We start from the raw sequence: 18,840 nt of genomic DNA on the forward strand, positions 1-18,840 counted from the left end.
GGAGGGGGGGAATATCGTAAAGTAAGGGACTGCGGTGAAAGGATGAGAAAGAGAACGGAATATGGCAGCATAAACATGGGCACATTTAAGACACACGATGAATGCTGCTTTCCTTTCCATTCCATTGGACCCCGGGCAGCCAGCAGACCCCGGCATTTGCAGTCTGAGGGATGGAATGAAAAGGAATGCAGGGTCTACCAAGTGGCTTAAAGGCGTTCATGTGTATAACACCATATTTTGGATAAAGGGGAGGAACCACTGGTGGAACTACACTGGTGAAAGTGCAGTGGATGAAAGGGGGCATCACTTGTGGAATTGAGGTGCCCCATACTGCTGTTTCCTGAGGATATGGTGCCTAGACTGAGGTGCATCGGTATTTGGTACAGAGGAAACTGCTGGTGGTGCTGGTATCATGTGCCGTTTGCGAGTTGTTCGGAGGACCATCTGTGAAACCAAACAAGATAACTCAGACAATGTATTTTTTTACCTTAGCAAGTGATATCCCTGTAAAATCCTTATGAGGGTATTCTGTTATCCAGAATGCTTGGGACCTGGGGTTTTCTGGATAATGGATCTTTCTGTAATTTGGATCTTCATACCTCAAGTCTACTAGAAAATCATGTAAACATTAAATATACCCAATAGGATGGTTTTGCTTCCAATAACTATATCTTAGTTTGAATCAAGTACATGAAACTGTTTTATTATTACAGAGAAAAAGGAAACAATTTTTAAAAAATTGGATTAGTGGAATAAAATGAAGTCTATGGGAGATGGACTTTCTGTAATTCTGAGCTTCTTGGATAATGGGTTTCCAGAAAACGGATCCCACACCTGTAATATTTAGGAGCACATTAAACACGAATCAGGTGATTAAGCAAAATTAAATGATTGACCAAGTGTGCGAAAGAAAAGGATGGATTATATACTGCACCTGAATATCTCTCATTGTTCTTAATCAGTATGGCCTTGTTGATCTTCTCTAGGTCTTTGTAGAGGTGTTTCAGGTGGGCCTTGATATATCTGTAGTCCAGCCAGAACTCGTTCTTGAGGTGTAATTTCTACCATTTTGTAATTTTCACACAGTCCTTGGCCATACACAGATGGTAGAGTGCAAACCCGATGTCATTGGTGATCTTGTCCCTGATGCACTCGAGGGCCCGGGAGTGGATCCTCAAAATCCCTGATCTCAAAGATGTCCAGATCAGGTGAGATCCACCGTGAGTGCTAGAAAAATGTAAGAAGCAAGAAAACATTGAGGTCAGGGCACACACTATGCTAAACCCTGTCAAATTTCTGTTTCATTGTATTTACACAGAAGATATGCATGTTTAGCATTGGGTTAGCCCCTCCTTTAACCCCTTGGATACCTTTCTCAGCAGTCAGAAAATAAAATGAGGAAATTAGCTGTGAGCACCTTTACCTTTTCATAGTGCCACTGGTAGTAAAGCCTGCTACTTGCACTCATGCCCATCTTTGATGTTCCTGCAATATAAAATAGAGATTTGGGATAGAGATTAAAGAGATATTGGGAACACAATAAAGAGGTAAAAACAGCAGCATATTTACACCTTATTTAATAAGAACCCTTTTCATTCAGAAACTATGGTTTTAATATGGTTCCAATTAGAAACAAATGCTTACTTATGTATATAGAATGCCCCTCCCCACCAGCTCCCCATGTCCTCATTTTAAGACAATACCATCCCATTTTATTTGGTCCACAAATCAGCCCATTATTTCTGTGAGGGCCCTACTTTCCTCTGGATCAGCAATTACACAAAAAGTTAGACCTTGATGGATGTGTGTCTTTTTTCAGCCTTGTCTACTGTGTAATACATATTACAGATGCAAACAGGGGCCTCTGCACTAGCGACTTGAACCCCCACGACACCCGTCCAGCACTGAAGGTGAGTGCCGCGGGGAGGCGGCAAAAACAATGGCGGCAAATTGGGCAGGATCGCCCCTGATTGCCACAGCCTATTGCCACTTGTCCATAGAGACTGGGACTAGAGCTGCACCCAACAAATATGCTTTAGTAGGGTGCAGCAGACCCAGCAAGGGCCTAAACATTCCCCCTATGCTGTGCACCCTAACCCCTCACCACCCCCCAGCTCCATCACCGGATTTCCAATGAAAATCTGTGGTAGAGACTGGGGAATCTTATTTTTTTCATTTAAAAAATAAATTTATAGGCACCCAAGGGCCGCCCCCCAAAACCTGCCACCTTAGGCACAGGCCCTCGGGGGCCTTAATATAAATAAGCCCCTGTCTTCTCCAAGAGATAACACGGCTCCTACATCAGAAGCATTTTCTGGAAACCGCAGATATTTCGGATGTACAATACTGTAGCAGGTGCTGAGGAAGGCATCCACCTTCTAATTAAATCTGACAAGGACAGTGTTTGCATGCAGTGCTTCCTTTAATGAGGACTGAGAGAAAAACAAATTGTTTGTTGCATAATATTTCCACACACACACTCTCTCACACACACTCCCTCTCTCTCTCACACACTCCCTCTCTCACATACACACACTCTCTCACACACACACTCCCTCTCACACACACACCCTTTCTCTCTCTCTCACACACACTCACTCTCTCACAAACACACTCTCTAACACACTCCCTCACACACACACTCTATCACACACACACTCTATCACGCACTCCCTCTCTCACACACACACTCCCTCACACACTCCCTCTCTCATGCACACACTCACTCCCTCACACACTCTCTCACACATACACTCCCTCACACACACACACTCCCTCACACACACACACTCTCTCTCTTACACACACACTCTCTCTTACACACACTCCCTCTCTCACACACACACACTGACTCTCTCACACACACTCACATTCTCACACACTCTCTCACACACACACACACACACACGCACTCTCTCACATACACACTCACTCCCTCACACACTCTCTCACACATACACTCCCTCACACATACACACACACACACACTCTCTCTTACACATACACTCTCTCTCACACACACACTAACATTCTCACACACTCTCTCACACACACACACTCTCTCACACACTCCCTCTCTCACGCACACACTCACTCCCTCATACACTCTCACACACACACACACACACACACACACACACACACACACAAACACACTCCCTCTCACACACACACACACACACACTCTCTCTTACACACACACACTCTCTTACACACACACTCACACACACACTCCCCCTCTCACACACACACTCTCACGCACACACTCTCACACATACACTCTCACACATACACTCCCACACACACACACACACACTCTTACACACACACTCTCTTACACACACACACTCACACACACACACACACACACACTCTCACACACATACACTCTCTCTCACACACACACTCCCTCTCTCACACACACACTCACTCTCTCTCACACACACACTAACATTCTCACACACTCTCACACACACACACTCTCTCACGCACTCCCTCTCTCATGCACACACTCACTCCCTCATACACTCTCACACACACACTCCCTCACACAAACACTCTCTCACACACTCCCTCTCTCACGCACACACTCTCACGCACACACTCTCACACATACACTCTCACACACACACTCCCACACACACACACACACACACACTCTCTCTTACACACACACACACACTCTCTTACACACACACTCACACACACACTCCCCCTCTCACACACACACACTCTCTCACACACACATCAAATGCACTATTCCTTTGATTCATACAATTCGAATTCAGGTAAAAATGGATCAATTCGACAAAAAAAAAAATTAATTTTGGTTGGTCTTTTTGAATTCGAATTTCGAAGTTTTTTCAATTCCAAATTCGACCCTTGATAAATATGCTCCTTAGTGTTTTATCTTCCAGTAGGAAAAAATGGAAATAATAAGATTTTACCAGCTATGAGATAGAGGTCACCATTAATAAATTCCAAACTTTCTTCAGGAACTTATACAATACAATATCTAGGGCAATACTGCCTGTCTTCTCTGTTACCAATTATTTCCTGTCATTAACAGCTATTTTTGCTGCCCCTGTTCTAGACCATTTATTGAAACCTCTTTTCAATAAAGTTGTTAGATGTTTCTTTTAAATGCATAGTTTATTTTCTATAATTGCATTTTAGGAATAATTTGAATATTTTTTCATTACTATTATTAACACAAATATTTTTATTCTCTTTTATTATTTTGGAAAAGGATTACTTTATGCCTTCATTTATATTAACCATATGTTTTACACTTTGCATTTCAATTGTCCAAGTATATGGAAAAATACATTTAGTTACAGCACTGTGTTATATAAAAGTTAAGAAGATACATTATGGTATTAAAAAATAATAAAAAAGAGAAGAAAGGTTTTGCAAACTCTTTTGCTGTTATGATATTATAGGAGGATACATATCTTCAAGACCAACATGAGGAAATAATGGGGTCTTATGCTATTTGGTTTATAGTGCCAGGGAGGCCCAGGTTATTAGCTCACTTTCCACCCAGGCCCTGCCAACTAAGTAGAATAGTGTGATTAAAACTCATGTTCACTCACAAATTAATTTTTTTTATTTGCATAATGAAATAAAATTAAATTTTTAGCCACTTTTTTTTATATTTATTAAGTATTCATTGTAAAGTGTCTAAAGTTATTTGTAAATGAAAGGGAGAACAAATAAATGAAAAATGAAAGGGGAAACTCTTCCTTGAATAAAAGCTTCTCTTGAATAAAGCTTAAAGCGATACTGACACATTCCTATAAAAATCATAGGAACGTGTCAGTATCAAGTATGTGCTGCACCCGCAATAGTTCCCCTCAAAGCCCCCCTCAAAGCTGCCCCCAGCCCCGCAAACCTTGGTGCAGCCAGGGCCGGAACTAGGGGTAGGCAGAAGAGGCACGTGCCTAGGGCGCAGCAGTGGTGGGGCACTGGCATGTGCCCCTTCCGCGTGTCTACCCTGTGTTCCGGCCCTTCTATAACAGCTCACCAGCGCAGGACTTAATACTTTGCCCTGCTTCTTCCAAGACCCGCTCCTCCTGCGATGCGCTCATCACCACTAACACCCGCCCACCGCACTGGTTGTGCAGTGCTGGTAGCAGCGCAGTGGGGAAATTTATTACAGAGAGGGAGGTGCAGGAGGGAGGGTGGTGAGCGGCGTGTCCTGCCTTGGGCGCATTAAGTGCTTGGCCCGGCACTGGGTGCAGCAGACTGCAGACACTACTAAGAGATCTTGGGGCAAATTCACTAAGCGCCGAAGCGCCGAACGCTAGCGTCAATTCAGGCATTTTCGTTACTTCGCAAATTCACTAACGGACGCTGGCGTAATTTCGCTAGTGTAACTTCGCACCCTTACGCCTGGCGAATTTGCGCAACGAACAAAACTACGCAAATTCACTAACGCGCGCATTGTTCTGAACGCCACCTTTTACGCTAGACTTCCTTCGCCACCTCAGACCAGGCGAAGCGCAATAGAGTAGATAGGGATTGCTTCAAAAAAAGTGAAAATTTTTTCTAAGTCCCAAAAAACGCTGGCATGTTTTCTATATTATGGGTGATAGGCTGAAAAAGATCGAAATTTTTTTTGGGGCTCCCCTCCTTCCCCCCTACATTTCCTAACTCATGGCAACTTAACTATACAGTGGCCACTTGTGTAGGGCAAAATAAAAATTTTATTTGATGTTTTGAAGGTTTTCTAGGCATTTGTAGTGCTGATACGTATTCCTCCATTGAAATTTGAATTTGGCGCCGTATGCAAATTAACCATCGCTAGCGAAACTTCGATTCGCTTGGCGAATTAACGCTAGCGCAACTTCGCAAACTTACGCTGCCCCTGTGCGCAACTTCGGATTTTAGTGAATTTGCGGAGTGCTGGCGAAACTACGCCTGGTGAAGTGTGGCGAATTTGCGCCTGGCGCAACTACGATTCTTAGTGAATTTGCCCCCTTGTGTATTGCTTCAGTGGTGCTGGGCTGGGGTCGGAGTGATCCTTCCATAGGCTGAAGTCCTGTTTTTATTTGTAATTAGCCTATGGAAGGATCGTGCCGCCCCCAGCCCAGCATCACTGAAACAGCACCAAAGATTTTTAACAGTGTTGGTGGGTCGCGTTTCTGCAGGTTTGCGGGGCTGGGGGCGGCTCTGAGAGAGGCTTTGAGGGGAACTATTGCGGGTGTAGCCCATGATTGATACTGACATGTTCCTATGATTTTTACAGGAAAGTGTTGGCATCGCTTTAATAGTATAATGCCTGTTTTGGGTAGAGGGCTTTGTAGATTTGGGACAAAGATTAAGGGGAGTGCAATCCATAGAACACAGGATGAGAATGGGCATTCAAATGGCCATCTAGGGTAAAATACTAATGTTGTATTTGCTTGAACTTTAGATGAAGATAAATTATTTTTTTTAACAAATTTAGCTTTATCTAAAAACCAGCCTTGGTTTAAGAAATGAATCAGTCAGAGGTTATCACAGGTGAGTTAGCTGTGAAATTTTACCCAGACCATCCTGTTTGGAAAATATGAATTATTTATATGGGATTACGAGGGAAGGGTGTTTGCTAAGGTTGTACTTAGATTTAGCTTTATCCCATTTATTTATTCAGGGTGGAGTGATCTCTGTATTAAATGTTTCAGTGTAATAAATCAATTCAGAGGTAGATGTATAGGTTGCTTGTGTCTGCATGATGAAAGCAGTCTAAAGGTGGCCATGCACAGACCAAGTCAGCAGCTTATTGGCCTCTGTATGGGGCCCTCCGACGGGTCTACCTTACCGTTATCTAGCCAAAATCAGTCAGATGTTGATCGAGCAGGTTTAAAAATCCTATCAAGGTGAGGACAGCATAGTAGTAAGACTGCTGCATTAAAGGAATGATAATGTAATGTACTCTTGTCATGCACTGGTAAAACTGGTGTGTTTGCTTTAGATATGCAACTTTAGTTTATATAAACAATCTGCTGTGTAGCCATGTGGCAGCCATTCAAGCATAGGATACACAGTAGATAACAGATAAGTTCTGAAGAATCCCATTGGATACTACAGAGCCTATCTGTTATTGGCTGTGCATCCTGTGCCTTTTCTCCTTTTTCAGTTTTGAGTAGCTGTACCCATTGCTACACAGCAGCTTGTTTATATAAACTATAGTTTCTGAAGCAAATACACCAGTTGTACCAGCACAACAATACATTATAATTCCATTACTTTAAAACACTTTTATATTTTGTTGTTACTGTTTCTTTAAGAACATTTCCATGCACTGAACAAATCTGTCCTTTATCTCCATGTTTGATTCCAGTGTAATATAATGAAGAAAAAATTAGGGATGCACCGAATCCACTATTTTGGATTCGGCAGAATCCCCTTATCCATCTTGGAAGATTCGTCCGAATCCGAATCGTAATGTTATTGTTCCTGTGTGTCATTGCCCCTAGAGACATTTCTTCATTAAACATTCAAATGCAACATAAACAAAACTCTAACAAGTTTCAGCAGTAAACCATTACCACATGGCTATATTGTATATCTCCTCTCCAGTTAGTTGGTATTGGAAAAAATGCACACTTAGATTGTTTTTCTTGTAATACTCAACCTATAGATTGCCACCAAATATAATCCCACTACTAAAAGTTGACCCATAGATTGTACAAGTTATTTATAAATTTTGGGTAGTGTACACATTATCATGGAAGGAAACAAAATGCCACATGATGTGTGTATAGCCAGTGGGATCATGGCTTTTAGTCTACCTGTGTTCCCATAATATTAACATTACTGTTAGTTTACCAGAGGGTATATAATGTCTGGTCAATCATTTGTTCCTTATTCTGTCTCTCTTGAGTACAGGATCCACGTAGCTCGTATACAGTTAGGTCCATAAATATTTGGACAGTCAACTTTTTTTCTAATTTGGTTCTGTACAATGAATTTTAAATTAAACAACTCAGATGCAGTTGACCTACAGAGTTTCATCTTTAATTCAGTGGGTTGAACAAAAAGATTGCATAAAAATGTGAGGAACTAAATCCTTTTTTTAACACAATCACTTAATTTCAGGGGCTCAAAAGCAATTGGACAATTGTCTCACAGGCTGGTGTGAGCAATTCCTTCATTATGTCATCAATTAAACAGATTAAAGCCCTGGAGTTGATTGTAGGGGGAGGGAGGTGCTTGTATGTGGAAGATTTTGCTGTGAACAGACAACGTGTAGTCAAAGGAGTTCTCCATGCAGGTGAAACAAGCCAAAAACAGGAAAAAAAAACATCCAAAAAATTGCTACAATATTAGGAGTGGCAAAATCTAGTTTGGTACATCCTAAGAAAGAAAGAAAGACAGCACTAGTGAACTCAGCAGTACAAAAAGACCTGGGTGTCCATGGAAGACAACAGTGGTGGATTATCACAGAAGAAAAGAGAGAGAACTGACCCATATATCTGCACCTTCCTATCCACAGCACCCAAAACTCATGTGTGTAAATAAATAAAATGTAACTTTTAATATACCATTAAAATTGATGTCCAGTATTCACACTTACAAATTGGTTAACAGCAGGAGGACTGATTGACCTGGGCAAGGTAAGTGGGTTCTTTAGGTCGTAAGCTATTGTGGCTATATGGTAGACAAGTGCTACCAGCCACGCTTAGCCAAGTCAGTCACCTGATCTGAACCCAATTGAGCATGCATTTCACTTGTTGAAGACTAAACTTCGAACAGAAAGGCTCACAAACAACAACTGAAAGCCACTGCAGTAAAGGCCTGGTAGAGCATTAAAAAGGAGGAAACTTAGAATCTGGTGATGTCCATGAGTTCAAGACTTCAGGCTGTCATTGCCAGCAAAGGGTTTTCAAACATGTATTAGAAATGAACATTTTATTTTCAGTTCTTTAATTTGTCCAATTACTTTTGAGCCCCTGAAATAAAGTGATTATGTTAAAAAAAGGCTTTAGTTCCTCACATTTTTATGCAATCTTTTTGTTCAACCCACTGAATTAAAGCTGATAGTCTGCAGTTCAACTGCATCTGAGTTGTTTCATTTCAAATTCATTGTGGTAATGTACAGAACCAAAATTAGAAAAATGTTGTCTCTGTCCAAATATTTATATAAATAATAAACGTTGTCAATCTTTCTTCCTCAAGTGATCTCTGGTCTTTTGATTTTTCCCCGACAGTATATACATTATATATTATGAGAGTCAGTCCAAAAGGTAGGAGAGAGTTCTTATTTAAAAGGGGGCCCATCACCCAAAACAATTATTCCAAATCCTATTTTATCATGTTATTCAAGCAAAATGAACTTTAATTACACTTATTTGAATCTTGTTTCCATCAGTCTGGGAACTCTTTTTTTATAGCAAGCAGGCATGAGCCATTTTGTGGACACTGTTATGGACACTGTTATTAAGACAAGCCTTGCATCATCTCAGAATCTTGTTTGCACACCAGAATGGCAGAACCTGATGTCCATCCCCATGCACTGGCTACTCAATTAAATGGTTAAGAGAACTGGGGGAGAACAGTGACATCTAGGAAGTGCTGAATGGAAAGTGAAAGCAATTGCTTGCCACACCTCTATGCCTAAGGCATAGAGGAGGGGCAGGCAAAATTTGTTACACTGCTGAGATTTTTAAATGAGTTTACAACAGCTATGAACGCTTTAATAAAAAAAAGAATTTGGATTTCATGTTTAATTTGAAAAGGACTTTTATTATACAGTTTTTTATGTCTGGGTGACAGGTCCACTTTAATAAGGGAAACTCAGTAAAATGGCCATTCACAGTTATGGGCTGCACGCATAACAAAGTAAATCAGAAAACATGAAGGCTACAATGTTTTATAAAGTGATTTAAAACTAGGGTTGCCACATTTTCTGGAAATAAAATACTGGCCTTCCTATATATTTATCTTTTTTCCCTATTAATAAAATTGGGATCAACCATCATTTTTACCGGCCAGGTGGAAACCCTATTTAAAACTTAAGTTTGTGACTTGATGTAAAGGGTAATCAGCAGGAAGAAAAACAGTTTTCGGGTTTGGAAAAAATTATATTGTCTAGTCTTGAGAAGTCTCCTATAGATAAACCCAAACCCCCTCTCATCCACCCCCAGTTGCCCGGAATAGTGATGAGCGAAATTTCTCACCTAAAACGACACCCAATGGGAGAAAAAAATTTATGTAAAAAAAAATTATCACTGCAAAAAAATTGTTGCCCATAGACAATGCATTTTGGAGAATTTTTGCCTTTTCGCAAATTTTCACTAGCCCATAAATGGGGTATGCTTGGGAGTGGGACTGTGCAACTCCTGATAAAAGGGCCTGTGCTTAGCGTATATCAGCCTGATGCTGACAGCCTTCATTCCTACCATGCTTCACAAGGCTACACGCAACATAATTTATGTTAAGGGTGTTAATTTCTAGTAAAGCTGCATTATTTATAGGGTCGCCCTTTCAACCTAAGCGGTTATAAAGACAAAAGTAGAGTTTAAATAAAAACCAAAATAAACCGAGTTTTTAACATTATTTTAATCCGAATGCTTTTCAAGCACAGGTTGTCACTACACTCGGTATATGTGTATGGATGTGTACAACACCAACGTTTGCTATTTTTAACACATTCCATGATGGCAGAAAAAGCAGGCATGGACAGCACCAACATATCTCTGGCTACTTCACTACAAACCAGCATTTCTAATTGGTAGAATGAGCCGGCGTTGACATCACAATGATTTTTGTAGCTCCTTAAAGGAGATTCATTGCTAAAAAAATTTCGCTGCTTCGGGACTTTGGCTTCGGCTGTTTTCGTGGCTTCGGGTCCTTCGGCTGTTCGGCACTTACGCATTTCGGCTGTTCGGGACCTCAAAAATGGGTGCACGGCTTTGGCACTCTCAAGCGCAGAGATAGAGACAGCGAACAGGAAGGGAGAGTTACCACACCACTAAGGGTGGGGGGGGGGGTTCTGGTTATGGGGACAGAAGGAGATCAAAGCAGCAGGACACTGACAACAGAGTCTTTGAAGCCATGTAGCTGCTGATGTTGGTTTTACAGTTTGTGACTGACAGCACTGACAGCCAATGGGAGTGAGAACACAGCTGTTATACAAATTAGCCAACCCTGACCTCAGAGCAGCCCAGAAGCAGGTAGGAGAGAAGCAGCAGGGAATGGATTCACTATGACTGCAATATTTTTAAAACTGTACCTTTTTTTAATACATTATATTTAGACATTTTCATACTTTCATGCAATGATTCTTTTTTACCAATTTTTAATTTCGCGAGAGTTCCCCTTTAACCAAAAGAAAAAACAGGATCAGACGGAATAAGCCGCAGATCGATGGGCTGTACCACTGTGTGGCTGTAGGTTGCGATCAGAAAAGCATATTACAACATAAACGTTTATGGTTATGAGCGAGCAAAATAAATGAACCATAAAGCAGCCGCCATTTTGCCAACGCAGCTGTAAGCCGTACTCATGTTAAGGAAGACGGAGTGGGACAAGAAGATTCAGCCGATATTAACCAATACGCCCCCCTTTTATTTTCCTGCCTCCGTCCTTTTCACAGATCACCTATCCCCGCCCTCTTCCATCACAAGCTTCTGCTCTTGCTGTAGGGCTGGCGAGCGCCCCGGGCTTGTGTGTCGTTATTTGTTGTCCTTGTTACTCGGACTGGCCGTGACAACGGAGGTTGGGATGGGGGGAAGCTGCTGAACTGGCAGAGCAAGAAGGGGGGAGTCCGAGGCAACACGTGACTCTGGGAGTAACGGAGGGAGGATGAGCTGCAGGGAGCGCTGAGTGTCCAGCTGCAGAGAGAAGTGCGGAGGGCTTCATTCAGACGGAGCTCGGCCAGTGTGTATGTATTTGTCCCGGCAATGGGGAAACATCTGTCTATAAATACATGTATATATGTGCGTGTTTAGCTAATATAGGATGCACATGGGATTTTGAAGGCAGGCGCATACCTGTACATACACACACCATATTCCACTCATTCCCAACCTTTGTGTCATACAGCTGTTGCTGGACTCCAGCAGGCGGTCTTTCAGCATATGTTAGAGAGGGTAGTGGGAGTTGTAGTCTAGCAACAGCACTGAGCCATACTGGGGTGCAAAGCAGTATCCATTTTCTCTGAATACAGATGCTGTGAGTGAGCAGCCCTCTGATGAGCACCACAGTCTATTTTCCTGAAAGTAAAGAGCAAAGGGTTTGGGGGAAGTGCTGGCATTTTCCAACCTGTCCCTGCTGCTGTGGTATTCGAGGAACACAGTGGCACATTTGGGTACAAGTTCATTGCCATGCCTCATATATTGTCAAACCCCAAATCATTCAAATATTAATTTTGATAAGCTGCAAGCCTTTCCCGTGCCATTCATTTTAACAGAAGCATTGCATGATGGAGGATCGCTGTCTTATCTGCACAATTGTACTTGCCCCATATTTATATTCCCAGATGATTTTACAGAAGAGCTCTCTGCGATATGAGGGATAGTATATTGCCATAGGATGGCCAGCCTGCAGTCCTTACAGCTTTTGCAATACGACACCCTTGGACAGCCAAATGCTGTCAAATGATTTGAGAGTTGTTGTTCAGCAACATCTGGAGGGTTGCCAGTAAATAATCCTTGATAATCTAACGTTTATGTTGTGGTTCTAGTGCTGTCAGCCAGTTTCTGTTACATTGAAACATACGTTGTACCATGTCCGCTTCACATGATATCTGCCAGACCTCGGTGAACCTTGTTTTACTGAATTGTAGTCTTTTAATTAGTGCACAGGTTACTACATGCTCTTTTAATGCAGGGAAAGGCAAATATACAGTAACGTAAAAAAAATTCTAATGAATTAGAAATAATACGTTGGTACTTTACACCATAGGTCACCCTGTTCCACGTGGCTTTAAAGGGCATTCTCAGTGTTGCTCATATCTGGAAGGTTGATATGGACAGTAGTATCACACATTTACTACCTACCAGTTAGCTGTTTCCTTACTCAGTAAGTCATTATATGACTAGTGTTTTCTGGGATATCATGTTCAAGTTGACTAAAGAGATCAGATTTTCAGAAAGGAAAATCGTATGCAGTGCAGTTTCTTATCTGTAGTTAGACATTCTGTACTGTGTACATGTATCCTATGTACCTGAAAGTATGTCATTTACAGCAAACACGGAGCCATACTCGTGTGTGTCCTGAATGTAAATATTGCTGTGTCAGACTTGGACTGGTGTCTGATTAAAGCAATTTGATCCTCCTCCTCCTCCTCTCTTACCAACCCCCCACCTGCCAGTTTTCCTTCCTGGAAGAGGAGGGGTGAGATGATATCTCACTGGTAACCTGCTTCCTCCTCTTCATGAAATGTTAGTGAATTCCAGTGAATTGTGGGAGTTGTACCAGGGGACAGTGGAAAGAGCCCATGTTACAGTGACCCTGCATTTATATATGTAATGCATATCTGAATAAAATAAGATGACTGATATCACTCTAGATAATTATTTTACTCTATATAATTTTTTAGTTCAATGAGCAGCCCTTTTATAAATGTTTACATTCTGTTATGTTCAGGCTGACTGTACCAAAATGACTTTAAAGCAAGGTGGAAGATAGATCATCAAAGCAATTCTAGGCATAATGCAATACATTAAACCATATCTGTATAACATACCTTTTGTAGAGTGAGTGGATTGTTGTTCCTGTTCAGCTTCTTCTAACAACCGTGTACGGTATATACCATTTTATGAGAGGCTGCAGCTACCCTTAAAAGGGTATCTTTTTTTAATGTTAAAAATGATCCTACTAATGTGAAACATGATGCATGGGCAAGATGTATTTGTCCCAGTCAGTGATGGAGTAAATATGTTTATGTTTCTGATTTTTGAGAGCGTAGCTATAAGATGATGGTTAGCAAAGCTGTGCAAATTGAAGGTGTCACAGTTAATAAATATATATATATATATATATATATATATATATATATATATATATATATATATATATAAATGTTTGAAGGGGTCATTCTTTAAATAGCAGAGGCACCTTTTTACTGAATGCACACATTCATTCACTGATACCACCACTAAAACAGCCAGTGAGATATCAGAAAACTATTCCTACCTTGATTAATGAATAATTAACATTATGGGCTGTGATCTGACTCAACTGGACAGATTACAGCAGCATGATAATGTATTTTACATAATTTGGATGCATGTGCCAATTGAATGATGCAATTTCATTACAATTACGTGGGATAGAATATAAAAAAGGAAAAAAAATGAAATGACTGGCACAGTCAATGAAAATCACAGTTACATGTTACATGTTTCATTTTCATGCTGCTTCTTTGTCATAAATGTAGTTTTTGTTGTTAATGCAGCTCCTCAGGTTGAATCCAACTGCAGCTTTATGGAACGCTAAATTTAATTGGAGGTAATTGCGGAAGTGGAATCAGATCATGAAATTCCCGGTCATAACGTAGCAGTATATTCTCTTGTTTAATGTTAGTTCAATCTTTAGAGCTTGTGCTGAACATACATGAACTATGGATTTAATCATGGAAAATGTACAATATAGTGCCCCTTTAATGGTTTGGACTGTAAGTCAAGAGAGCACCAGCTCTCTTAGTCCAACTGATTCAGAATAATAATCAAAATAAAGTTGAAATAGAGATCTTATATGAGTTATGTCCATATTGCTACTATCCAGCAAGTGAGAATAAATGTCCTTTGTTTTCCATCAAGCAAATCCCATACTTCCAAAAATACAGTGTACTAAATTTTGCCTTCTGAATGCAGCAAAAACAGTTCTGCTCTGGTATAGCTCTAAGTATAATTTACAAGCCACAATTTGTTGATGTTGGTTTTTGTAGGTTTTATTTAACATATAATATGACAACAAACTATCTGTGCATTGATTTGACAATGCTGGTGGCTCATAATTACAACTCAATAAATACCCTTTGCATGATAGGAATACATTATTGCCAGCATATGATTTCATATTATAATTAAAGGAACAGTAACATCAAAAAATGAAAGTGTATAAAAGAATTGAAAATAAAATGTACTGTTGCCCTGCACTGGTACAGCTGGTGTTTTTGCTTCATAAACTCTACTATAGTTTATAATATATAAATAAGCTGCTGTATAGTCATGGGGGCAGCCATTCAAGCACATGAAACACAATAGATAACAGATCAGTCTGAAGAATCCCATAGTATAGTACAGAGCTGATCTGTTGTGTATCCTGTGCCTTTTCTTCATTTTCAGCTTTGAATGGCTGCCCCCATGGCTACACAGCAGCATGCTTATATAAGCTATAGTAGAGTTTCTGAAGCAAACACACCAGCTGTACCAGTGTAGTACAAAAGGACATTATAGTTTCATTACTTTAATACATTTTTTGTAGTAACTGTTCCTTTAATTACTATTCACTTCATTTATTAGTGTGAGTATTGTTGGTACAGTAAAGCTGGCCATACAGGTGGAGATTCACCAATTTGGCAAGTTTGACAAATGAACAGATCTCTGATTTGGCCTCATTCACTGGGCCAAACCGAGCCGATCAAACCATGGATCAGGCTGAGTTGGTAGATTTTATTGACTCTTGGATGGCAACCCTTACATGGGTAATAAAGTCATATGAAAAAGTTTGTAAACCCCTCTTAATTCTTTGGAGTTTTGTTTATCATTGGCTGTGCTTTCAAAGTATCAACTTCCTTTTAATATATAACATGCTTTATGGAAACAGTAGTATTTCAGCAGTGACATAAAGTTTATTGCGTTAACAGTAAATATGCAATATGCATCATAGACAGGTGCATACATTTGGGCACCCCAACAGAGATATTACATCAATACTTCGTTGAGCCTCTAGACGCCTCCTATAGCCTAGATGAGCGTCTGGATGGTGGTATTTGTGACCATTCGTCCATACAAAATCTTTTCAGTTCAGTTAAATTTGATGGCTGCCAAGCATGGACAGCCTGTTTCAATTCATCCCATAGATTTTCCATGATATTCAAGTCAGGGGACTGTGATGGCCATTCCAGAATATTGTACTTCTCCCTCTGCATAAATGCCTTTGTAGATTTTGAAGTGTGTTTAGGGTCATTGTCTTGTTGTAATATCCAACCCTTGTGTAACTTCAACTTTGTGACGGATGCTTGAACATTATGCCGAATTTGACAGTAGGTAGCAGGTGTTTTTCTTGGAATGCGGTGTTCTTCCGATATGCAAAGTGCTTTTTGTTATTACTAAATAACTACATTTTTGTCTCATCAGTCCAAAGCACTTTGTTCCAAAATGACTGTGGCTTGTCTAAATGAGCTTTTGCATACAACAAGCGACTCTGTTTGTGGCGTGAGTGCAGAAAGGACTTCTTTCTCATCACCCTGCCATATAGATGTTCTTTGTGCAAATTGCATTCAATTGTAGAACAATGTACAGATGCACCATCTGCAGCAAGATGTTTTTGCAGGTGATCTTTGGGTTGTCTGTAACCATTCTCACAATCCTCCGCAAATGCCGCTCCTGTATTTTTATTGGCCTGCCAGACCTGGGTCTTACAGCAACTGTGCCTGTGGCCTTCCATTTCCTGATTACATTTCTTACAGTTGAAACTGGCAGTTTAAACCTCTTGAGATAGCTTTTTGTAGCCTTCCCCTTTAACTATGATACTTAACAATCTTTGTTAAGTTGCTTTGATTATCCCATGCTGTCATTCTTCAGAGGAGAGTCAAACAGAAGCACAACTTGCAGTTGGCCACCTTAAGTACCCTTTCTCATGATTGAATATACCTGCCTATGGGTTAAGGGTTAATAAGCTAATCCAACCAATTTGGTTTTGCCAGTAATCAGTATTGAGCAGTTACATGTGTTAAATTTGCAAAATTACAAACTTTGCACATCCAGTTTTTCTGATTTTATTTAAATTCATACAACTGAATATTGCTTCACTAAAAATCTTTGTTCAGAAAACACTCAGTACTCAGAGGTTCCTGGGAAATGAAAGACATACCACTGTTCTCTTTTTTGTTGAAAGTGGAGTAATTTATTATGCAGGCTGAGAGGGGTTCCCAAACTTTTTCATATGACTGTAGTATCCAACTACAGAGGCTCTTCATATTTTAGGGGAGTTCTATGAGAGTGTAATTTACCAGTTCAATTCATTGCTGTATCATGGGTGTCGTTGGATTCATTAATGTTATAATAGTGTGCCACATACGTTTTTTGGCATGTTTTGGCAATAACCCATTAGACGTGAATTACTTGGAGAACATGTATTTGAAGCTAAAGAGAACTGTAGCGAATAGTCTATAGTGCCCATTTAAAGTTTTTCCATGAATCTCGAAAATTCATGGTTTTCCTATATTTCTAAAAAGCTATAAAATTTTGAGATTCATTATGTTTGAAAACCTCTGTCAAAAGTTCACCAAGTAAAAGTTGTTGAGGTGCTGTAGAAGTCAATGGGAGCTGTTCTGATCTCATTGGACCTCTTTAAATCAAAATTCAAGGATTTTTTTTTGCTAAGAATTGTCTGAGAAACTTGGATTTTTAGAGGTTTTTGCGGTTCTTGTATTTTTTTAGCGCATGTTCAGCATGTTTTTCCTGTTCATTCTTTTTATATTCTGATCTTTTAATAAATTCAATGACAGTCATGGTTTTAGAGTTTGTGAGTTTAAGCGTGGTGTCAAAAACCTCTAAAACCACTAAAATCCGACCTTCAATAAATAAGCCTTCCACGTGTATGTGATGTTTACTAGCAACAATGTCAATTAACAAACTTGATTTACGTTGCAAATATTGAAACAGGTAGCTTACTTCAGCATAATATGTTTTCTTATTTAAGTTAAGTATTTTTTATTAGCACAAAATGTTTCTGTGTACAGGTTATTTTAAATTTGTGCACTTTGCAGTTTGGCCCTTACCTGTAGGTTTCCAGCATATAGAGATTATTCTTCACTGTAGAGGAAGCATTCTTATTTTATGCAGTACCTGCTGAGGAAGCATTCCAACTGCCAAGTGAAATCTTTTTTACTGCAAGATTCCTGCCCATCATGGAAGCTCCTACATATATAAATATTGCCGTTAGTAATTTGTGTTCATATGAATGAGTTATTCATTTTGCACAGTACCACAGTGATAGCATTTCAGTATTGTTATATCTCATCTAGTAAATTCTAATCATATTTATTTGTTTATTTTTTTTATAAAATTTAGCATACTTTTAAGTAGAATTATAGGCATAACATGTTTATTACATCATTGCGTTATTAATTGAACTTTTGCTAAATAGAGGTAAATCCATTTTCATGTTGCCTATCACATCTTCTTTGCTCTGTTACTACTTTATTTTTTTTAGAATACTTTTAGATTTACTTAAAAGGAGGAGTAGAGAGAGCAAATTTTGACATGTGCAAAATGCAAAGTATTGGGTAAATTGTTTCCCTAAGGGCAATGACACACAGGGTTATTTATCAAATAAAATGCTTTTACTATTTTCTGAAAACCACTCTGACCAAATCCGCACTGACCTCCCCCCCTATTTATCAAGAAATTTTTACGAAAATTTCTTGTGCGGGAAAAGACTACTGTAAAAATCGAATAATGCGTTTTTTTCTGATTTGTTGATGAAAACGGCAACTTTTCCGAAACAACAATCTTTAGATTATCGAACGAAACTGAGCACAGATGAGGATATCTTCAAAATGTCAACGGGATATCTGCCTTTGACTTCTACATGAATTCAGCTGGTCTGAGTTGGAATACTTTTTTATTCAGACTTTTAACACCGTTGGGGTTTAATAAGTCACAAAAAGTCTGACCA

General features: G+C 39.8%; 1 protein-coding gene across 1 annotated transcript in view; it reads left to right on the forward strand.

Moving 5' to 3' along the window:
• The first annotated feature begins 11,648 nt into the window (after nucleotides 1-11,648).
• wasf1.S (WASP family member 1 S homeolog) overlaps nucleotides 11,649-18,840 on the forward strand; it is a 44,717-nt gene continuing 37,525 nt past the window's right edge. Inside the window, 1 exon segment of the mRNA NM_001092819.1 lies at nucleotides 11,649-11,872. The gene's annotated coding sequence lies outside the window, so the exon portion shown is untranslated.

The sequence above is a fragment of the Xenopus laevis genome, chromosome 5S (assembly GCF_017654675.1).
Source record: "Xenopus laevis strain J_2021 chromosome 5S, Xenopus_laevis_v10.1, whole genome shotgun sequence".
Taxonomy (NCBI): domain Eukaryota; kingdom Metazoa; phylum Chordata; class Amphibia; order Anura; family Pipidae; genus Xenopus; species Xenopus laevis.